This window comes from Phalacrocorax carbo, chromosome Z, assembly GCF_963921805.1.
Source record: "Phalacrocorax carbo chromosome Z, bPhaCar2.1, whole genome shotgun sequence".
Lineage (NCBI taxonomy): Eukaryota > Metazoa > Chordata > Aves > Suliformes > Phalacrocoracidae > Phalacrocorax > Phalacrocorax carbo.
This window is the reverse complement of record NC_087548.1, coordinates 33,299,164-33,324,046: the sequence shown is the minus strand read 5'-3', so window position 1 is coordinate 33,324,046 and position 24,883 is coordinate 33,299,164. Positions and strand designations below refer to the sequence as shown.

The following is a 24,883-nucleotide window of genomic DNA, read 5'->3' as shown; positions in this document are numbered from 1 at the left end:
AGTGCTAATATAGGATTATGCTTTATGCATGGTTTAGACAATCCTCTGGTAGGAAATATATTCATAATTCCCTTTTAGAAAAAAAACCATTTGATTTAAACATTCCAGACATAATCCATGTGAGTGAATTTTCTAGCTCTATACAACTATTTAAAGTAGGTTTTCTCAGCTAGACTCCATTTATTGTATCAATCAGATTGGGGGGGTATAAGAGTCATCTTGTTGCCAGGGGAATTTTCTCTCATACAGCTGTATTCATACTGTTTTGTCTAGTACCGATTAGCTTGGAGGATGTTTCCTCTGTTTTCTCCCTTAGTAGTATCTTGAACTGACTTTTTTCACAAAGAATCCCATCTTTTATTTTCATGCGGGGTTTTTTTTTGTTTGTTTGTTTTTTTAATAACAATCAGGGGAAAAGGATCTTTTTGCTACTACCATTTTTCTGCATGCTTATGCACTTTTGACTACATCTGGATGAATACTGAAGGAAAAAGGAAAAAAAAAACCCAGCAAACCAAATTAACTACTACATGATATGAAGTCTATTAAAAATCGTTTTGAACATTCTTAAACACTATTTCAGCAAGTGCATTTGCTGGCACAGATGCTCCCAAAAGAATACAAGTTAAGCAAATGTTGGATAATATTGTATGACAATGAATTTCAGATAAGCAATTGTGAAAAATCACATATGATGCCTGATAAAAAAGTTTTCAGTCACATAAACAGTAGGATGAAGTCATCCAGTTCAGTTATACTGATTTAATGATCAAGCATACTTTGATACTATTTGAAAATAAGAATTACTTTTCAGTTTTGGTTTGGTTTTTTTTTTTTAATTAATTGTAATACTGTGATTCATGAAGGCCACCGACATATTCTTGGATTCTATTTTCATAGGCTCTTAAAAACAAAACTTTTCCACATAAAAATAGCAACTACAAAAAAAAATAAATAGGCAACACTTAGGTGCTTTTTTATCAAACATGATATTTGTGGCAAAATAATTCCTATTAATACTCTCCTTGTTCAGTGTCTGCTTCTGTCACTTGTCAATTCTTGCTCTTTCAGAAGGGATCTTTTTATTTCTGAGAACTTATTTACAAGAACTTTGTAAGATTTAAAGAACAAAAAGATTGGATAATCAGGGTGAGTTTATTATTATTTTGCTTAGGGATGATCTGATGTATTTCTTAATACATTTGATAAAGGTAAAGTATTTACTTCCCGTTTTGACTTTACCAGGCATTTTGTCATTTTGGATTGTTTAAATAAGGAGAGTGATGCATAATTTTACCTTGAGACATTTTGCACACATTTGAGAAATTTGACTGTATTTAGAACCACACATTCTACTACAAAGTACATTGTATCACCATTGTCTTTGTATTTAATTTAATTAAAAGAATTTTCTGTCCTGCATATGCAATTGTTAAGTGCACAGTTTCATTTCTCACTGCTACAGTGATGCACTGGAAAGAAAAAAATGTAGCATATTCAATGGCTTTGCATTCCGTTTAGCTTTTTCATTATTTGCATAATGTAATGTGTATAGACTTGAACCACACATGGAAAGCACATGTTGATTAAAGTCTTTCATACAGTTTCACATCATTGTAACAATGACATTAGGTGTTCCCTGCGCAACGTTAAGCCTCCTGTGTGCACTGCCTTGTATTGTGTTCTTACAATTTGAGAGGCAAAACCAGTCATGTAGCAAAGTTTCAGCTTAAACTGAAGGTTAAGTTGTTTCTCAGGAGGGTTTAAAGTTTAATTCTTTATTTACAAGGCAGAAACCACATGAAATGCTGAAGTATCAAAAAACAAGCTTGGCAGGAGACATGTTTTTACTTTTAAAATTTATATTAGCCATAAGGTGGCAGTGTGGCAACTATTTTTAATCGAAGTGGAAAAAAGGGAATTGTAATTCCTAGGCTCATTTCCAAGGTATCAGAAAAGTAACAGAGTAACAGTTTTGGTGTTCAGGGGTTTTCTTTTCTCTTTTTGGGTTTTTTTTTCTTTTTTTCTTTAAATATATATACCTAAAATAAGAAGACAGAAATTCCTAGGAGTTAAATCTTTTTGCTAATACCTGACTTCAAGCAAAGAAAGATTCTGGCAAGCTACAGAGGAAATATGTAAAAATATGTTAAATATGCAGTCTACAAAATATAAATCAGAGGCAGAATGAGACGCTTAGTTGTGAATATGTTACCTGGCTTATACACGTGCCTTAAGGGAAGTTTATTCTTTTTTTAGAGAAATACCATTTCTTTAAAGCATTAGGAGAGCAATTATGTTTATGTGCATATACCTACATACGTACACCCATAAATGAAAACAATTCAAAAAATAACCACTTTCAAACAAAATGAAGTTGTAAATTCACAGCCTCCCTCTGCTCCCCTCCTCCTATGTCCCCTTAGCATCTTTCTCTGTAAAACACTAAAGGTTAGACAAAACAGATGTGGGAATGTTTGGTGGATTCTTCACTGGCTTCAAGTGTGAATCATCCCAAAAGCTTCTCAGAAAGAATCCTCAAAAGATATGAAGTGTATCACCAAAATGCAGATGGATGAGAGATCAATGGCTGTTCTCAGATGTTTTCAATAGGTTTGATCTCATTTCTGCAGTGAAAGTACACATATAGAAAGCAGTTGGCCATTCTGACTCAATTCTGAATGTGCAGATGGATAATGAAAAATTTGGATCAATACCAAATGTGCAATTTTCATACAGATCACGTGTTCGTATGAAGACTTTTCAGAGCTAATTTTCCTTCTAAAAATATTTACTATAAGGGCACATCCTGCAAAGTGCAGAGAATTTCAACACAAACAAATCTGTTGGTTTTGAGTTGGAACTAGAGGGCCAATTCCTAGAAAATTAAAATAAGTGAAGAGAAAAAAATAAAGAGGACCAGTCAATGTTCAGAATTAAAAGCATTGTTTCCCATTCTTTACAACACATTGCTGATAGACACTGGCTTTGCTATTTTAAGTCAAATTGTCATGCTTAAAGCCTAGTTCCAGTCTCAGATTTGTGGCAAATTTTTGCATTTAATCCTTTGGATTAGCACTTTTCTTGCACAACTGATTTATAAAAATCACAAAGCTACAAAAAGCAAACAAAAATGACCTACATTCATGATGACAGTTTTCTGAATCTAAGCACTTTTCTGTGCATTTGATAAATTTATATTATATATAATTTATATAACTATAAATGTTATCTAAAGTTATACATAAAGGCCTGCAGAATAGCAAGCCACAAAAGTGCTAAAATTAATATGTATCTTCCTCAGAATTTCTATTTGTGTCTTTTTTCTAATTGGTAATATAAAGCTATAGCTATTTGCAAGCAAAATAACTTTGCAGTTTCCTTAAAAAAAACAAACAAAAACAAACAAACAAAAAAAACCCCACAGAAACAAAAAATTAGGTATGCTTCCAGTGAAAAAATTGTTAAAATTGCATTTTCCCAAGGCTGTATAAATGTTGCCTTAAGCTCTTAGAGGTATCAGTGATAAATTTTCATCTTTCTGACAAGTATTAAATGAAAAATAGTTAGAAATGGTTAATCATAAGTTTCACCTATAGAATACTGGTGTTTTCTTCATAAATAATAATTATTTGTTTCACACACTAAGTGGTAAGCATAACATTTCAGGAAGTATTTAGGTATCAGTAAAACAACCAGCAAACCACAAAAAAAAAAAATTGTTAAAATCAGATTTAAAAAGCCAACCAAACAACAAAAAACCCAAAAAACCTGCCCTTTTGGCCACTTAGGGTTAGATAGAACTGACGCAAAATAAATTCAATAGAAAGAAGAAGAGGTCTATAATTCACCAGCAATGTAGTGGTGCATAAGCTACTCAGTGCTTTAGGTGTCTGAATTAAATGTTTAAAAGCAGACGATGCTGCTGTTAGGTTTGTACTGAGTTTTTTGCCACTTCACAAGGGCAGTTACCTCTTGATCCCTACGAATTACAAGTAGAAGCAGGTGGCAGCCTCCCTGGTTAGCATCCCTGAAGGAAGAGGTCCTGGAGGTCTGCGTTGCCAGGTCATAAATAGCCTATGGCCCTGAACCTTGTCAACCCAAAGCTGGAATGAATCTGCCTCCTGCAGCCCTTAAGCTGCTCCTCGTTCTGCAAGACCACTTGCAACCTCCACTTTGCTCAGTGGTGAACAGCTGTACACCCCACACAGGTGCCCAGGTGCTGGCAGTGGATGCTGCAGGGGTGGTCTCTGTGAAAAGAGGCTGGGGGCTGTCCTGCGCTGGACACAGCTGGTTCCAGCTACCTCCAATAGACCCACAAAAGGACACAGCTGAGCTGCTCAAAAAAGATCGTGGTGTCTCAAGAAAAACATGTTCAAAAAAGGGCAAAGATTCTGGACAGTCAGAGGAGGGAAAAATAATGGGATATATGAGAGTGAAGACAAGGAGAGGGAGGAGGTGCTCCTGGTGCTGTAGCAGATACTTCCCTGCAGCCATGGATTGAAGCACACAATGGAAGAGGGGAAAAGAGTGAGGAGAAAGCTGCAGCAGAGAGAATGGCTGTGTCCTGACCACGTGCCCCACACACCCTACCCTGGACATGCTGCCTGGGGCAACTAGAGGAGTCAGGAATGAAGGGTGAAATTGAGCCTGAGAGAAGGGGAAAGGTGGGGGTTTTTTTAAGTTTGTCTTTGTTTCTCAGTACCTGGATCTATTTTAATGGTCAATAAATAAAATTTGTTTTCCCAAATAAAGCCTGTTTTGTCCATAACAGTTATTGACAAGTGATCTCCCTGCCTTTATCTTGACTCATTTTATTTTCTTCATAGAATCACGGAATCATTAAGGTTGGAAAAGACCTCTAGGATCATCAAGTCCAACCATCAAACCAACAATACAATGTCTCCTAAACCATGTCCTGAAGTGCCACGTCTAAACACCTTTTAAATACCTCCAGGGGTGGTGACTCCACCACCCCTCTGTGCAGCCTGTTCCAATGACTGACCACTCTTTCAGTAATGAAATTTTTCCCAATATCCAATCTAAACCTCCCCTGATGCAGCTTGAAGCTGTTCCCTCTCGTTCTATGGCCAGTAATATGGGCAAAGAGACCAACACCCAGCTCACTACAACCTCCTTTCAGGTAGTTGTAGAGAGCAATAAGGTCTCCCCTCAGCCGTCTCTTCTCCAGACTAAACAGCCCCAATTGCCTCAACTTGTCCTCATAAGACTTGCCTGCGTGGGGTACGCAATCAAGTTAACCTCCAGTGAGACCTCAGCCCTTGATCTATATGCCTGGGCTTTTGATAGAGTTTGATAATTCTACCTTCAGCTGGCTGTCAACCAGCACACCCAGGTCCTTCTCCTCTGGGCAGCTTTCCAGCCTCTCTTCCCCAAACCTGTAGTGTTGCATGGGGTTGTTGTGACGAAAATGCATGACTTGGCACTTGGCCTTGTTAAACCTCATACAGTTGGCCTAGGCCCATCTATCCAGCCCCATCCGGAACTAAACACCACGCAGCCACTCACTCACTCCCCCCACCCATGTGGGATCGGGGCAGAATTGAAAGAGCAAAAGCAAGAAAACTATTGGGTTGAGAGAATAAGAGTTTAATAATTAAAATAGTAATAATGATAATAATGATAATTATAATTATGATGATGATGATGATGATAATATGAAAAGGAAATGAGGGGAAAATCCCAAACATAGATATGTCTCAGTCATTTTTTGTTCGTGTTCCTTTAGATTTTACTTCTCATTTCTTGCTACCTTCTCCTATATCTTTTGCACCATGTTTGGTCTTTCCTCATTTCTCTGCTCTGTTTCTTTTGGGACTACTATTTTCTGTCTGATCTTTTTAACACATTTTGTAGAAGCTTATTTTTCCCACTGAGAAACTGTACTACCTCTAGAATAAAGGATGAGACAAGTGTCATTATGAAAAAGAAATGTATAGGAAAAAAAGAAGGAAAAAGAAAACTGAGTTTTCTTGAGAGGGTTCACAAGACAATTGAAGTGCAGTGAATAATGCTGTTTTCTTTTGCCTGGTTTTGGGGATCTTTGGGGCTTAGTCTCTTGGAAACTCAACTTTATAAGCTCAGTTCTCTCTCTGTGCACTCCTAGGTACTCTGCTGACATTGTCCTCTCCAAAGTCAGCAAAATTTAAATGAAAACAATGTTTGGAAGTGGATTCTTCCCTTCCCCATACTTACAAGTATATAAGTAAACTGCAGAAGACTTGTTTTCCAGCACCACATGTTTTGGATGCAAGCATATCTGGGAAAACAGGGGTGATATTAGGTGGCAGGTGTGCCTTGACAAAAGTAATGTAGCAGAAAGGTTCCCAGGATCTTTCACTTTCTTCTCTTGTCTCCTCAGCACAGTGGTGATGAAAGAAATCCCTTTTCTTGGGTAATGTGATTTGGACAAGCAGAATTCTGTTGTAGGAAGCCTCTTCAGCCTTTCCAGCCTGGATTTCATGCCATTGGTTGTCCTTATACTGTATAAGAGATTGGTGAAGCACAAGGTCATGAACTGAACCATATCTGTTCTTGTTATCACACTGTCAGGGAGTCTTGTTTAAAACAAAATGAAACAAAACAAATCAAAACAAACAAACAGACAAAAAAAAAAGAAACAAGAGAATCACTGTGGTAAAGAGAGGTACAGGGATAAGAAGAAGTGTGAGTTTGTTTGATTAATGATCTCAGGTTATTTCCGTCCTTTTCAGAAAAAGGATACTTACTTTCAGACTCTGCTGTCTTTTCTGCATGCCCCTGCAATTAAGAAGACAGAAACAAACTTATACTGAATAATTTAGTAATCTGTTAACAGTTAATCTGTGTTCATCTACCAAAATACAGTATTTCAACATAGAACTAGCCCTGTGCAAATCCAATAAATTTCTTAGATTATACATATTCTTCAGTCCTGAGTACCCTACCTGTCAGCCACCAATAAGACTGTGTAATCATTTGGGTTTTTACACTTATCTTCTTAGTATGGCAAAGTTAAGATATTCCCAGGCTATTCCGTGATCAGTAGCTAATTTACTTTCTTTTTTTTTTAATTCTCTACCCTCTACTTTTAAGTCCTAGTTTCTGCAAAATACATTTTTAAGAAGCCTCAGTGATCTTTAACTTTCAACTATGTATGAGGGAATAGACAATTTCCATTGCCCACTCAGGGTCTTCCTGACACCACCTGTCATGAAACAATTTTTGAATCGTCTGCAAGGGAGGCCTCCACATTCCCAAGAACTACTATACCATTTCCAGTATTGTAACAGTGGTCTGTTACTGGTTTTTGCAGTGAAGGTCTTCTATTCCACTTTCAATCCCAGACTGGGTTCAAGGAAACAGTCTAACAGCATGCACATTTTTGTCTAAGGCAACCTTTAAGGAGCCTTCCTAGTTGCGAATTAGTAACGCATATTTGCTAGGCCCTAGTTTCATTGCTTCAGGGTGGGGGACACAAAGGTACCTCTCCCTTGAGGGACGAATTCAGCCAGATTTCTGGTGGAGTAACTATGAGTTCTTTATTAGTGTTCTAGAGAGTGAAATCCAAAGATCAAGAGTGGCACAAATTTCTCCCAGCAACATCAATAGGGAAAAAACATTACTTAGCTGCAAGGAAAAAGGAAAGAGAGATGCCTTAGAATAATTAATAGCAGATCCAGAGGCTGTTGTGCAGCAAAAAATCCGTAGTGAACCTGGATCATATTAGTCCCAAATATGTGAACCATTCCTCACTGTCCAAAATTTGAGGATTATGAATGTTATTAGCAAGGAATTAATCTAGCTCTACAAACTACTAATCTGTCAGAGTGAGACCTCCCAGCCTCAATAAAGGAATTAAAAGAGGTGCATTAAAAGTTCAGAAGATTTCTATTATTTTGGTATTTTTATGTTTTCTTTAATGTATGTTGAAAGTGTGTAAAATGTGAAAAACAGTGAAAAACATCTTATCTTGAATCTAATAGAAGTTTTGACAAGTAGTTCACTTTTATGATCAGGATACCATATTATGCTTGAGTGGACTAAACATCATGAGCATATTATCATCATCTGAGGTAATCACACTGAATTTTAATTTTGGTGTGGGATGTTAATTTGAAATGCTATGGCCACCAAGCACATGTTTTGCCTGAGAAGGCTTAATCAGATGATACTGTTGTTTAGCATATTATTTCCCATGGGCAAATTAAGCTCAAGTGTTTAGCTCTGTGGATCCTTAAGAATCTAATGAACTACCCTGGGATCACACACAAGGCAACAGTTCATACACAGTGATATATAGCAAATCACATTTTAATTTTTCAAACAAATAAATAAGTTTTGGTATTTATGGAAAAATATTAGATATGTTTTCTATTTTAAGTTTGACACTAAATCAATTAAGTGTTTATGCAAGCATACTTGTACAGGGCTTAGCACTATGTTAATTTGAAGTAGAAAGCAAATGGAATATATTGCTTTATCTCCTTTTGAGGTACAACAATGGCATTTGTGCAGCCTTTAGCTCTATTCCTCTGACAATTCGAATACCACATTTTAAAAAATTAAAATGCTATCGTTTTCTGCTTTGGCAAAAATTTTCTCTTTCAAGCAAGTTTATGAAAGATTACTTCTGTGATTTTGTGGAAACTTTATTTGTCAAAGGAAGATAATTCCCCCCTGAAGCCATCAGCTATGAGATGTATGTATGAAGACATGAAAATCTGAAAGATTTAAAAACCCCAACGAAATAATTCACCTGGCGTAATTTTTACCTGTTAGTAGGTAAGTGACTTTTGTATTTAAGTTCACTCACCAAACCAAGAAAGAAGCTTTTCCAAGACTGATTCCTAATATTATGAATTATCAAGATAGTGTCTTACGGGGATGAACACACTGATTACCCACCACCTCTCATTAGTCTTTTGTTGCCAAAGACAAGGTCATTTTCCGCAACTTCTTAGTTTTTCTTCCTAAGATGTAGAGGAAAATAAAGACATAGGAATCAAATAATCTGTAACCAAGCCACAAAGAAAGCACACCAGCATATCAAATGAATTAATGAATTTGGAAAAAATCAAGATTTGTCACAATTGTAGATTTACTAGTTAGAAATTATCTATATTTATTTCTTTAAATGATTACTGGTATTTTACATTATGAAGGATTTCTCTCACTGTCTGAAATTAGATTTTAATGATATAGCCTAAGAACCATCACCTTATTTACCACACCTTTTAATAAGTCCCCTCTCCTACTTCCCAAATATCAAAACAATAAAAAATATTAAAGAAGAAAAACATAGTATATGGTGTTGGCTTCCATTTGTAGTTTGAAACACATTTTTCTGCTATTCTACCAGTTTGGTTGGATATCATTCAGTCAAAATATCTTCAGGTTCCAAACTGAGGAAGGTTATTCTTGCCTGATCCATTTGTTTTTTATTCCACTCTTTCAATGACAGAAAAAGTCTTTTTTAGACACTGTCACTAGAATATTTATTAAAAATAGATTTAACAACAGTACTAACATGAAAATTGCATGCCAAAAATACTTAAGTTAAAATAATTAAACTCAGATTCATTTTGATGATTATATGGCAACTGTGTAAACTCTATAATCAATCATTTTTAGTACATTTTTAAGAAGTCACATAGCAAATGGAAGATCATCAGCAGTAAAAAACTGATTTTAGGGATAAATCTTTTTTCATTTTTATATCTTAATTCAAAACTATAAAAAAAATGACCCAAGTATAATCTTATGCCCATTTCCTTGAGATCCAACATTTCTGTTAACAGTGTTGTATCCTTACTTGTGTATCTCTGCAGTGAACTCTGGCAGGAAGGAGGAAAGGATTCTATTTCCCAATGCTTATGAATGCTTTATTATATTAGAAACCCTACTTCATATAATTTCCTCCCTGTAAGACAACTCTAATGAAGAGAAAATGGACCACTGTAATAACCTGACAACCACATTTATCCATAAAGAAGGTTAGTTTCTTAACAAATCCCACCTTCAGCTCTATGAAACTGTACTATGACGGAAGAACTCAAAGAGTAGGAGAGAAATCTCCAGAACTTTTTTTTTTGTTAGATATTCAGCTAACAAACAAAGCTCTGTAATGTTTTCCAGTTACATAGTCACAAATCTAATGAAACAGCAGGATCACTGGAACCAAGGAACATTTTATTTACTTTGATTTTCATAAACATAAAGGTAGGGAAAAGAACAGTGTATCATTTTAATCACCAGTCCAAAATAATCTGTAAATTAATACATATATGAGTAAAGATAGTGCTTACAAGGATGTGAAAAGCATGCTAATCTGAATCAAATCAGCTGATCCATCTTCTGCATTTTGTCTGTGGCAAGTGCTAATTGCAAGATACTGAGTAAATTACCAAAAAAAAAAAAAAATCCTTGCACAAACTTCAAATCTCACACCAACAGACTTTCGATCTCCATACAGGATAGTTTCTTCTTAGCTGGATGTTGCTTCCATCCATTATTGAGTAAGTTTGTATGCTTCTCAGAATTTTCTTTTTTTTTTAAATTTCCCATGATCAGAGCTGTACTGGGTTTGCCAGGAGCCAGTCACAGCAAAAACCACTCCAGGTACTACCCTTCACTGTCTCACTGATGAATTAAGCTTTCTAGAGCTCCCATTGACTTGTGAAGGATGCTGTAGTTGTTTTCTGTCAACAGAAATCATAGAACCACAGAATCATTAAGGTTGGAAAAGACCTCTAGGATCATCAAGTCCAACCATCAAACCAACAATACAATGTCTCCTAAACCATGTCCTGAAGTGCCACGTCTAAACACCTTTTAAATACCTCCAGAGGTGGTGACTCCACCACCCCTCTGTGCAGCCTGTTCCAATGACTGACCACTCTTTCAGTAATGAAATTTTTCCCAATATCCAATCTAAACCTCCCCTGATGCAGCTTGAAGCTGTTCCCTCTCGTTCTATGGCCAGTAATATGGGCAAAGAGACCAACACCCAGCTCACTACAACCTCCTTTCAGGTAGTTGTAGAGAGCAATAAGGTCTCCCCTCAGCCATCTCTTCTCCAGACTAAACAGCCCCAATTGCCTCAACTTGTCCTCATAAGACTTGCCTACGTGGGGTACGCAATCAAGTTAACCTCCAGTGAGACCTCAGCCCTTGATCTATATGCCTGGGCTTTTGATAGAGTTTGATAATTCTACCTCATAACCAGTAGCTAGACAGAGAATTTTTCTAAATACTATTATATTTATGTTTTTTTCTAATATTCCTGAAAAAAAGTCTTTTTTTTTATGTATTCTTTTTAATCAGAATAACAAGCAATAAATGAATCTGAAAAACAAATAAGCATAAGGTAAAAGAATGGAAAGAGGAGAATTTCAGGGGCTTCTCATCTCTTGAAATTCCAAAGGAACATTTTTGCCTTCCTTGTTACTGCACTTCCAGAGTGTTTATATAAGTATTAGGAGCTGATGGTGAAACTTTTTTCTTTCTGAGACAAAAAAAGAATACATATTATAAAGATGTTATTAATATGTTGGGGAATGGCTCAAAAATATGTAGAAATTTTAGATTTTTTAATATCAGAGTATATTCACTATTCATGGTCATTAGTCAAAGTACAGCAGTTCTTGATTTCCAGGAAAAGTTTTGAATATCCAGATATGAATGAGTTAATTTTAAACCATTCCTCAGTTATGTAAATGCACAAAATGTAGTGCCACTTTCTATTCTTATTACAATCGTGAGACTGTCACTATAATTGATTAATTTTGTGCCATTCTTTCCCAGTGATCTCTCTGTCACAAGAATGAGCTATCACAGAATTTTAATGCTTAGTACATTTTAGTTTTCATAATGTATTCTGATTTTCATTCTAGTGACAAAGGTTGGCAAAAAATCAGGCCATATTCATAACAAAGGCTGCAAAAATAAAGCAGGAAACTGTATAGAATCCATCTTCATGACAATCTCAGAACAATGAGAACAGAAATATCACAAAACAAAACTCTTTGTTCTTGTGGCAGTCTTGGTATTGTAATATCACAATACTCCAAAATGCATTTCTGAACCTTTTGGATTGGATATATTAAACTCATTTTGCAGTATGGATATCTTTCACAATATTTTAAAAAGAGGATAGTGGGGAAAAAATATAGTGTCAAAATGTGATTTGTTAGAAACAGTTCTGATTTAATGGAAAATACTATTTGGCTGCTCACTAATTCCTAAATCCATTACTGAGTTATGTGGGGAAGGAAATGGGGGCAAGCAGGGAGGAAGGAAAAACCAATAGTTATTTTTCATGTGAACTTTGAACCACGAACTAGTTGTTTCTTTCTGGGCCTCATAGTATTACAATTGTTTGCTAAATGGCTAACATGGCAAAACTGTGAGTATCAAATATAAGAAACCTTCAGTAAATTAGAAATTATTGTAATTTATTGAAGTTGTGGGTTGTGTTATTATGAATTATGTGTATTCTCCACATTCTGCTCCTAGAAGTAGCGTGAGCCAAGAACCAATGGTGAATTTGGTTTTCGTTCTCTAGAGTAAACAAGTCTATGTTCTTCAACACCAAACTCATTGATTGCGTACAATCCCTACATTTGTCTATCCTCTGCATAATGTTAGTTTTTCTTTTAGCACCCCAATTTTTCAAACTCTCTGTTGGACAGAAAACTATTAGTAATATGAAAACAGATAGGTAAACAAGCCTTGCTATATTGTACTTTATTGTAAACAGAAAGAAAAACAACCTGTTCAATAGCTTGATGGACAGATAATCTGATGGTGAAAATATTTTCTGGTTTAACAATTAAACAACAATAACAGATGTTTTAATTCAAAGGTCAGGCCATATTTCTAATTTGAAAAGTTTACATATCTAGCTGTGAGCTCATATTTGTCATACAGCTCAAAGTCTTATTCTATATTGGTTTTTATATACATTTCTGCAATCCAAGAGGAATAGGAGAGAATACCAAGTACTTACAGTAATATTTATTAAATTTTAGTGTACTACAATGCAACTTCAGAAAAAAACACTATAATATTTATTCATGTATGGGACGTCTGTCACCTCTACTTCATTACTGCACATAGGTGCTTGACACATATTTAAATATTGCAGACTGGAATCTAAGCAAGTATACTGGGGAAATACTCCATGCTTAGCTTTTATATTCTAAACTTTGTCACAGCTGTTGCCAACTGTTGAAATCAGAGTATTTAGCTAGATGTGCTTCTGGTCTGACATGATAGGGCTTCTCTAATAGCAAATAGATACCAAGAAGTATAGTCTTGGAAGAATGGTATTAAAAAAGAAAAGTATTTATTGTTATTTCCTGTTTCCACTGCACTACAATACCAACAGGTAGTACAGTAATAAACACTTTCCTAGCTCTGCCCAGGTTTGTACATTTGTGATACCATTTTTTTCAACACTGAGAGAAAGTTAGTGAAAAAATATCCCTTGTTCAGATTCTGGAGAAAGATCTCTTCCTCATGGGATCAAGAGTAAATTAAATGCCTTATTTAGCTCTCTGAATTCATAAGTGTGTGCTCATCTACTGCCCTAGGGGTCCATGACCACCCCAGGAGGGAAGTAAAGAGGTCTTGCTTACAGGCGTCATGTGTTTAGACCACAATTTCAATATACAAAAGGAGAAGATAGCATCTATTATTGAAGCCAGTGAATTTTAAAGCTCATCTCCCAAACACTGATGACCAAGGACTATGCTCACATGTGTAGGTGTTCAGATGCTATTTAGCCATTTTCAGCATTCATCATCCCATCTATCTGGAGTAGAGGCTGAACACAACCTCCAAAAGAAAACAGCAAACGCTTACCTGAAAACAGACAAATATGCAAAGATCTCAGACCTAAATTAGTGGAAATCAAGTCTGTTGCTATTCCATTTAAAATTACCTCAGAAACAAAAAAACAAAGATAAGTGGTTTCATAATCTACAAGAAATATGTGGAGTTCCTGGAATTAAGTCTTTACAACATTTGTCCACATGTTTCTATCTCTTAGAGTCATTCCTTTAAATGTTCAGAGAAAGCTGTGCAATTGTCTATGAATCAGCTTAGTCAACATACCAGATTTTCCAAAATATGCAGTCATTTATTATTATTGGCCAATCTCATCCCCATTAAATTAAGAAAAAACAATTCTCTAGAGGAGTAGACTCACCTTTTTTATAGGAGACAAAGCCTGTACCGTTGTTAGCACAGCAGGACCTATTGGTCGGTATTGTGTGCTCCCTTTTTGCCTGTCTGGTTCTCTCCAATCAAAGGAAACAGGGATATGGGAGGAGAGAGGAAACAAGTATTTGTGGCCCTTCACAGTATTCAGTAGCAAGATGTGCCCCTAGATCCAGGAACTGGGAAGTGCCTACTGGCACTACAGAATAGATTGTAATCCTTCAGATTAGATTTGTACACGGAGTATACATTAGCAGTGATAATGAAATGAAATGCTTCAATTGAAAAAAATTTCCCTGTGGCATGCTTTCATAACCATTCTCTGATACATGAAATTGCAATCCAAGACTCCACTTCATGAGTCCCTGCTAGGAGTTATTGTTCAATGATAAGGAGAGCATCACAGTTTCTCCTATTGCATTCATCATATGCTTTCCATGACCATGGCTGATTTGGTGTCCACAAAACAATTCCTGAAGGTGGCCATTGTCCAGACATCTCTCCTGTGGCCACCTTCTTTCCTTCTACAGCTGCTGAATCTCCAGGATTACCAAAAACTGTTCAGAAAACTGAAAGCCCCAGAGGGGAGTAATACTGTTCTGGTACCCAGGCTCAAACTTTCAGCAGTGGATACCTAGCCAGTGTTGTCAAGGAGGTAGTGTTCTCCTAGACCACTGCTGTCTGTGCTGCTGCATGGACTGAGGCAGTCTTTGTAGTTCCCCAGGGAGGAGGGATGAGTGAGACCTGGCCAAAGTCCTGCCACCTTCCCCAGCCCCCAAAAAGGGATTTGCACATCCCTGGCAGAAATACAGCCTCAGCCTGAGATAGTTGGGCCACACAACTACAGCCTGTCTGCAGCAGAGGGGAGAACTTGCCAGGTGGCCCAGGAGCTTCCAGCAGGAGCTCAGTCTGGCGGTCCAAAGACAAAATCCCAGCACTACTCGCAGCATCTCTCATGTTGACATTGCCTGCTTCAGCAAGCCCAGCCCTCCAGGGGCTCAGTTCTGGCCACCTGAGGATTGACACACCAGGCTGGTTGTACATGTGGTTGTGGGTTGCTTGAGCATTTTGCCTTGCATTTTGCAAACTTTGCTCCTCTGTTTCAATCAGAAGCAAAACTCTTAGACAAACTAAAGTGAAAGTGGTTTGTACCAGACTAGTTATCCCCCTTGGGTGACAACTGCAGGAAGATGGGCAGATTGCTATTCCGTTTGCACTCCCCTCCCCTCTGGACCTTGAGTTTGTGTGATCCCTCCTCCTTGTGCTCAAGTGTCTGTGCTCTCACCCTGAATAGTAATGGGGTGCAAAATGTGCTAATGGGATGTGAGCTCCAAATCATTGCCCTAGTGAGTGCCCTAATTAAAACCAACAAATTAACATTCAAATCTGTCCCCAGGTAAACCAAAGAGAAGTGCTGCCAGGGGTAATACTTGTGTAGCTGCAAGCAGGCTCAAGAATGCAGGTCAGTTCTAGAGCCGACACTGTTCTGTACATTTGGGGAAAAGAGACAATTTTGGCTCTCTAAGGTTGTCCCAAGTACACGTGAAGGGAGAAGAGAACCATATCTCAAAGAAAGCAAGTGACCAATTTCTGTGCTTTTGTTTCTTTTGGGTTTTTTTTAAACACAACTTTGAAATATTCTGTGGATGAACTGTGAGAATATAGAATTGCTTTATGAAATCACAACTTTCAAACCCTATTCTGAGAAACTTTAGAAGTTATATGCTAGCAATACTCTATCTTCTTCAATTTTAAGAATTTCTCAGTTGAAAACATACTTTTTTCTTTTTCTTCTGGGGAATCAAACCAACAGGATCTGTTGACAAATCTCTTTAGCAGTCTTAGTATCAACGGTGGTTCCTCTGGATCCTCTAGAAAGGAAATTTTGAGAGAAGACTGTTGATTGGAGAACGCAGCCTGTGTGCCTTGAACATAGCTAGTTATAATTTCTGTGTGAGGAGTGCTAGTACTGGTATCTGTTATGACATGAATTTGATCAGCTGCTGTTTTTCAAAGCTCAACTTCAGCATTGGTAATGTCACCATCTAAGACCCTTCTTGTGGTAGTAAAAGCATAATTTTTGGCAGCTACTCCAGTTTCCTTGCTGACTCTCATAATATCTTCACATTCTGTTGTTCCCAGAAAAGAAGAGGGAGCTTATTTTCCTTCTCATTTATCTGAGCTGTGCCTGTCCAAGTAATGCTGCTGTCAACATCAATACTTTCTAGCTCCTTGTCACTATCATTATCAATTTTAATCACAACTGGAAAAGAATGTGCTGAGTTACTTGTGTGATCTTTCTGCTGTTTATTCATAATCTTTTCCTTTTTCTTTTTACAATGCCTCATTGTATCATTTTTCCTTCATACAATGACTCCACACTCGGACTTCTAATCTCTTCTTTTCATTTCCTTACACTTTGTCTCATTACTTGCTTGATTGTCTGAAAGGCTATTGTCATTTCTGTAGCAGTCACTGAATTTTGATACAGTTTTCTTGTGGTCATTTCCTTTGTCTAGAATTGTGCTGTCCTTGACTGCATTGTCCAAGTGGTGAGTTCTGTACTTTTTTTTCCAACAGGCTTTTCACTTTTAATTCCATCAGTACTTCCAGAGGGTGTCCTTGACCTATTGCTTGATTGACTCCTTGATCTGCAGCTTTCACAATAACAATAGGGTCTGTCATAAGAGTCCCCTACAGCTATGCAGATCTATCTTTCCAGTAAAAGACTGTATACAGTATCCTGGACTAGTAGCTTGCCTTGAATTGTGAGCATTAGACTGAGTCCTCCTCCTCCATGAGGATTTATAGACATCTTCAACCATGTTTTAACTATATAAAGCAAAACCATCCTGGTATTTACTTTGGCAATTGTCTCTCACATAGTAATAACGACTGCCTATGCTCCTTGACCTTCTTTTGCCAGGGCCCTTGCTATGTGCTCATGATCTACTTACTTCTCTGGATTTAGTGCTTTCATGACTTATAGAGCCTCTCTGGTTGTCTTGAGAGGTGCTGGTGTCATGAGTTCTCAACATCGTCTTGTTTCTTTTGCTCCTGTCTGTGCTATCTCTGTTTCTTGATCATCTCCTTTTAAGCTGACCTTTGCCACGATGGTCCTTCCTTATCCTACAGCTATTACTGCCTTGACTGTGCTGTGAATAGGATTGTGGACTTGTGGACTTTCCTTTCCTGCAAATGTATGTGGCTACAAGGAGTGCATATAGTGTCCCTTCCTGAAGAGGGGCTCCAGATCAAGTTCTGCAGAGATAGATCTTTTACTTAACATTTATTATAATCTTTCTTCTTCACTGCAAGGGATGAGCATCATTTACACCTACCTATGTTCTCTGAATATAGGGAAAAAAAAAGGCAAAGAACTTCTGCTTGGTTCACTGTCACTACAACTGTGAAATTGAGTTGGCTGCTCTTTCTTCATGTCTTCCTTTTTCTTTGACTGACTTTTCAGTGTCCAAAGACAGCTCAGCTGGTTCTCATGTTCTCTCAGCTAATGGCTTTACATACCCAATAATAACACAATTGTCCAAAGAACAGTCAATGTCATTTAAGGCAGCATTAGCCTGTACTGAGTTTACTGTTCAGTTCTTTTCACAGCAAAGTCCTCACCAGAACTTTCTGACTCATCTAGAGGAGAACTTATTGTTGCATCAGCCTTTCTCTCCTGAAGTATAAGATGACGGCCCTGGATTTCATCACAGATGAACTGTGATCTAGTTCTCGAGAATCTGCCTCATATGGAGACATTGTAATAATTGATGAGTCAGAACAGCTGTCTTCATCATACAATGAAGCAGGAGAATTCTATTTGTCATGTTGATCATTTGCTTCTAAGTTAAAAGAAGATACAGCAAGACGGATGAATTCACGTGAAGTATGGTGTTCCCATGTTAGGCTGTTATGTTGAGGAAATCTCCAGCCATCAGGTCTGGCAAAAGAGCCATTTTCTGATGGTCTGAATATGTACCCCTTAAAGTCATTTTCATAACAAATTCTGCAGAAAATAGAACAGAAAGACTGCTTACAGAGCAGGCATTCTGCTTTGGTTTTTGACCACTCCTGGACAAAACAGAAACAGAACCTGTGGAACCAGTGGCTGAGATAACCAACATTGTCAAATCTGTCCAAGCAGATGGGGCTTTAGAATCAGGAGACGCTTGTGTAGAGTCATCAGAAGTACTGGTTTTGGCTTAGAGAGAGTTAAATTCCTTCATGATAACTTGTACGATGCTATGTTTTGGGTTTGTGATGAAAACAGTGTTAACAACACCAGGACGTTTTAGTTATTGCTGAACAGAGCTTACAAAGCCTCAAGGCCTTTTCTGCATCTCAGAAAACCCTGCCAGTGAGTAGGCTGGGGGTGCAGAAGTTAGGAGGGGACACAGCTGGGACAGTGACCCCAACTAACCAAAGGGATTCCCCATACCATATGACACCATGGTCAACAATAAAAGCTGTGAGAATATGGAAGGGAGGAGCTTTCCTGGAGATGGCTGAACACTTGCCTTGATAGGAATTAGTGAATGAATTCCTTGATCTGCTTTGCTTGTGTGTGCAGATTTTGCTTTATTTTTTAAAACTTTCTTTATCTCAACCCACAAGTTTTATCACTTCTACCTTTCCAATTGTCTCCCCCATCCCACTGGAGGGCACTGAGCAAATAGCTGCATGGTACTTAGTCCCAGCCAGGGTTAAACCGCAACAATCATAGAATCATAGGATGGTTTAGGTGGGAAGGGACTTTAAAGATCATCTAGCTGTAACATCCCCTGCCATGGGCAGGGATACCTTCCACTAGGCCAGGTTGCTCAAAGCCCCATCCAACCTGGCCTTGAACACTTCCAGGGAGTGGGCATCCACAACTTGTCTGGGCAACCCTTGCCTGTGTAGTTCAGTAAAGAATTTCTTCATAATAGCTAATCTAAATCTACCGTCTTTCAATGTAAAACCATTACCCCTTTTCCTGTCACTACATTTCCTGATAAAGAGTTCCTCTCCATCTTTCCTTTAGGCCCCCTTTAAGTACTGAAATACTGCTATAAGGTCCCCCAGAGCCTTCTCCTCTCTAGGCTAAACAACCCCAACTCTCCCAGCTTGTCATCATAGGTGAGGTGCTCCAGCCCTCTGATGATCTTCATGGCCCTCCTCTGGGAGGCCCTCCTCCAATTCGCTGGCATCTAGTGCAACTTACTTGTACTAGCTTAGGGCAAAATGTTGCTATCAGCTGCAAACTCCTTAGCTGATGAAGTCATGTTCTAGAAAAGAAAAAGAAAGATCATTACTTTTCTAGAGAGAAAAAAATGTTGAAGTCTAGACAAAGAAACCCATAACCATCATCTTTAAGGTTAAAAAATCCAGCATTAGCCAGCACTGAAAGAATATGAAAGAGACAACACAACACTAATTATTTTGCTTGGTTTCTCTGCAGAACACTTGAGAAGTGTAGGTGTCATGGGTAGCTTTCATCCTAACACAAAAAGGAAGGACTGAAAACTCTCCAGCTTAGGAACTACGTTTCTAGAAAACCTGTTCTACCCAAAGAAGTAATTAATCTGTCTTCACTAACAAGAGCAAAACTGTCTTTTCTCCTCCATTTTTAAGTGGAGGTCCTCATTTGCAGCACCACTTTTTTCAGGAGTACGTAACAGTCTGTAGGATCATGTATTCACAAGAGTCTTAAACCAGCCTTTCCCTTACAAATGTAGACATGCCAGAAATATAACATCTAACAACTCGTGCCCCCCAAAGCAGTGACACCCTTTCCACCCTTAGAAGCCCAGCCTTGACAGTCGTGTTTGTTCTTTCTGCCTTTTAAATGACCCCTTTTTTGCTTTTGAATTCTACATTCCTCTTTTCCTACCGATGCTGTTTATCCACTCTCCCCTTTTTCTCTCAAGGTTCAGCAGCAGTTCCCTTGCTGCAGTCTTTCTGCAAAGCTCTTCAGGGATAAAGCACATGAGAAACTAGCTAGAAGTAGGTCTTCTGGGCAGTTCTCCTGGCAGTCAGCATGCTGTAGCATCTGCTCAGTGGTGTTTCTATACTGCTCAGTGGTGCTTCTGTACTGCTTGAACAGTATCACAGAATCAGCATGTATCTCCACAGAAGAGGCTGTATTTGAAACGAAGAAGAAAAGTAGCAGAGGGACATCATAGTAATTTCCATGCACATCCATGATCACATTATGGTCAGAGGACAGACAAAAGTCCAGTCTAGTGACTTTGGAAGCACTGTCAGAATCAGACACGTGACAATGCTAGGGGTGCTCCTACACCAAGCTTATTACCCTGTCACATCACAGGAAGCTATGAGTTCTACTGGCTCCATGGTCAATTGTTACTAGCACATAATGTGTACTTACATTTACCTGATCTGTACTTACAATGACCAATATCTAAACTATTCAAGCAATTCCAGATCTCTGTTTCACATTAAAATCAGGCTCTGAATTGTTACAAGTTTTAAGTGGAACTTGAATCATGCTGGCATATGCGAAGACTACAGGCAGGACTTGCTCTGTCTTCCCATTCTCAAATGACTGTTTTGAAGTGGTTCAGTAACGTTCTGATTAACATCATCTGAGGCACATTTCCAAAACAGACCAACCTTCATGTATTAAAAATACAAAACAGTTAGTTCCATCCTTTAAGAATAAAACAAAACCAAGTATTTAACCTAAAGTACCAGTCTCAAAGTTCTGCTGGGCCTATACTGTTCTTATACCCTCTAACTCTGCTTTACTGGGCCAACAGTGCTGGCTACTGTTGATGGATCATGCATAGAGATTGTTGGCCTAATGACCTCCAGAGATGCTTTCAACCCTAAATTAGTCAATGGTTTTATAGCAGAAACAGCCGGATGGCATACCTACACCTGTCCTCAGGTATGCAGTGCTGTTGTATCTAGTCAGACTGTCAACTGTGCTTAGCCATAAATCTATCTATTTTAAAGGTATTTTAGGTATCAAGATTATGTACAGGAATTATAAGTCACTTCAAATAAGCGACCAAGTTACTTACACAGAAGTCGTTATGCCATCTTTTGCAGGAAGCCCAGAAACATTTTGAAACCCCATGCTGAATGCTGGGCAAAAAGTGTGCTGTGCAGACACACTAGACACATACACAGGCACACAGGCACAGGCACACACGAGTGGACAGAAAAGTCATGGATTTGTGCTCAGCAATGAGTGCATCTAAAAGGGGGTATTCTGTTTTTGTGCAATTTCTCCTCAAACAGCCCTCCATGCAAAGATCATTGCAATGACAGGGAGTTGGAAAGATTCACATGAGAAGCAGTTTTCTCACAAAAAGTCAAGCTGGTGCAGAAGATCAGCCTTTGGGGTTGCATTTTTCATATGTTTTAACCAGCCAAAAACACAATTACATTTTCATTAAACAAGGTAGAGCAAAACCCACCTAAACTTTAAAACACGTATTTGGAAACGTGTGGAAGTAGTAAAGACATTTCCACACATAGAAGAGAACTATAAAACAGCAACTAAAATAATATTCAAATTGAAATTGTGCACATGCCATACTTTGACATCCAAATGTTGATATCCCTGACACTAAGTTTTTGAAACAGTCACAGAAAACTAATTCTCTCATCAGATCAGCACCTGCCCCTCCTCCTCCCCTTGTGAGGAAGTTGCAGACCATGATGAGGTCTCCACTCAGTCTTCTCTTCTTGAGCCTGAATAAACCAAAGGACTTTAGCCACTCCTCGTACAGTTTCTCCTCTAAACTCTTCACCTGATTGTGGGCTTCTTCTAAACCCTGTCCAGTAGCTTCATATCCTTATTGAAGGGGCAGGTGCTGGTCTCTTCTCTCTGGTGGCCAGTGACAAGACCCAAGGGAATGGTAGGAACATGGGCCAGGGGACGTTTAGGTTGAGTATTAGGAAAAGGTTCTTTACCCAGAGGGTAGTGGAGCACTGGAACAGGCTCCCCAGGGAGGCAGTCACAGCACCAAGCCTGATGTTATCCAAGAAGCATGGGGACAGCACCCTCGGTTTTATGATGTGAATTCTGGGGTTGTCCTGTGCAGGGACAGGGGTTGGACTCAATGATCCTTGTGGGTCCCTTCCAATTCATGACATTCTATGTGCGTATGCATGTTAACAAAAACAAAATCTTTTTGTGAAACCCAGCTTTTACCTAGGTGTTTTTATACAAACAGGTGTTTTCTATCTTGCAGGAATTTATAGTTGATCCCTCAATGAACTCAATAAAGTGTTGAATGTGTCAGTCTCAGTTCTACCTGTCATATTAATCCTTGGATACTATGATTTAAGGTAACTTTACTGATAAAATGAAGACTTGATAGAAGACACAGATCACAAACATGCATTGACTGAAATCAAAATATTGGATAATATAAAGACCATCTGGAAACATGAATGCTAGGTAAACAAATGTTTTGTTTTTTCAAGTATAACCACAGAAAAAATGATGCTTCTTCCTTCTTCAAGTTTATTTTGACCAGAAGAGGGAGTTAGTCAAATTTATGACGGAAAATTTTTATGTAATATGTAAAAGAACTATCTTGTAGTAAGTGTAGAAATAGACCATTCATGAAATTTCATGAAACTTTAAGGAGATTTCAAAGTATTAATAGCTAATGGTAAAAAAATAAAATAAATAAAAATACCCTTTAATATATGGAGACTTCTGTGGAAGATGGGAAATTAAATTAGAACCACTAAAACCCAGTTTGCACAACTTGAACTTAAAACAGAATGAAAAAGACTAAAATCCAAAAATATAATACAAATTTTTAAAATATTAATGTGTTGTCTTCAACTTTTAATCTGAAAGGTTATTGTTGCTTTAGTCTAAGATCATTGTCCCACTTGAGATCTTAAGGGTATTTTAACGATTTTATTCTTTTTATAATCCTCTGGTAGTTATCACCTTATTGTGCAAAAAAAAGTGCTTTTTGTTAAAATTAATATTTTTTCAGACTGACAGCAAATAACTACATGGCTGAAGCATTTTTTACATTATTATTATTTTATAAAGTTTGTTTTCGGTCCCCTTACAGATAAATTTTCACCTCTGTTACTTGGCCTTTTAAGAGCCTTTTTGATCCAATATTAATGCAAATTACATTGTCATGTTTTGTGACTTTTCCACACTTATCACTCAGCTATAGCCTAGATTCACAGATATATTTTTTTTTTTAATCGCTAATAGATTTGCAGCTAACCTATGGCTCCAGCCATGGTCAGTTGCCTTCAGTATCATTGATGTATGCATTGTGCTGATAAGTACTGTGGTTCATTTTCCTCTTGGGTAAGCACAGTTAAAAAAAATAAGGGGGGGGTGGGGTGGGGAGAGAGAGGGAGAGAAACTCTCAGACTAATAATTACCTTAGCCTGAGACAGGGATGGCAAAACACACTTGATTGCTTTCTAACCTTCAGTACTGTGTAATGAAATATGGCTGCTTCGGGACAAAAAATGTGTGATAGCTTCTTGTCTTTTTACTGTTATTTCTCTGAATTCCTCAAAACTGCATTTTATTCAGCATTATTAGTGTGATAATGTTTTAATTAAGGGGCAAATCTTGGTCTAATTATTACTTATTTCCCCACATCAAAAGGGCTCTCCCCAATATTCTCAGTGTCATAATTTCATATCACATTTTAATTTGTTAGTTCATCAGTGTGAACTGAGTATCCTAATATGTAAAAAATCATTCGTCATGATTCAGTGATCTAACAAATCTTGTTGAGAGGTGAAGTGGTTAGCAAAAAGAAATAAGATTTCAACATTATGGAACATATTATGAAATATATTTTGTATGCAAGAGTACTTGTATCACATAAGAATACAGGAAAGAGTTATTCTGACACATGTTTTTCTGTATCACATATAATTTTTTCTGTTTCTTCATCTGAAAAGGAGAAAAAAATAACAAAACATATAATTCCTTGTTAGAATGATTTTACTTCAGCAGTCGTGGTTGGTGTTGTACGACAAGTAGATTTTGTGATTTTATTACATACTGATTATGAAGATCCAAGGTAGACCCGGCCAGACAAATGGATAAACTCAGAAACTGTGTGTATCTCAAACTCCTCCAAGAAATGTCTACCTGTATATCTGCATGTATACATTGGCAGTGATAGGTTAGCAGTTGGACTCGATGATCTTAAGGGTCTTTTCCAACCTTAATGATTCTGTGATTCTATGATTCTATGTTTAGATAGTTTATGTTGTTAGTATCACATAATTCCTTTGTATAGAGCTAAAAAAGTAAAAAAGGGAAAAGAATCAACCAAACTGGAGAAATGTATTGATATGTAGCTGATTAAAACTAAGAAGAGATTTGAATATAGTCATGCTTCTTTTAACACAATTTGGTTTTTAGAAAAACCACACCTATTCTTTCCTTTATCTCGCTACAAAATTCGCGTAGGTATCTCTAAATTCCATCTGTTATTGGGGTTTTGCTGTATTATAAGCATTTTCTACATCATGTCATGTGTTGACATCACAAGTAACTCACAGTTACTTTTATGGTTTGCTTCATCTGCAGATGTTCTTAGAGTGTATACAACAGAGCATTTGAGAAACGGCAACATTCTGGAAATGTTATTTCCAGAGCTGTCCAAGCAATGAGATCTTGAAGTGAATACCC

The 24,883-nt window shown here is 37.6% G+C and overlaps 1 long non-coding RNA gene and 1 pseudogene across 1 annotated transcript in view; one reads left to right on the top strand and one right to left on the bottom strand.

The window, feature by feature from the left end:
- Positions 1-24,883, top strand: part of LOC135310494 (uncharacterized) — a 575,505-nt gene that overhangs the window by 398,867 nt on the left and 151,755 nt on the right. The gene's annotated exons all lie outside the window — the stretch shown is intronic.
- Positions 16,335-20,565, bottom strand: LOC104047556 (E3 ubiquitin-protein ligase Topors-like; annotated as a pseudogene).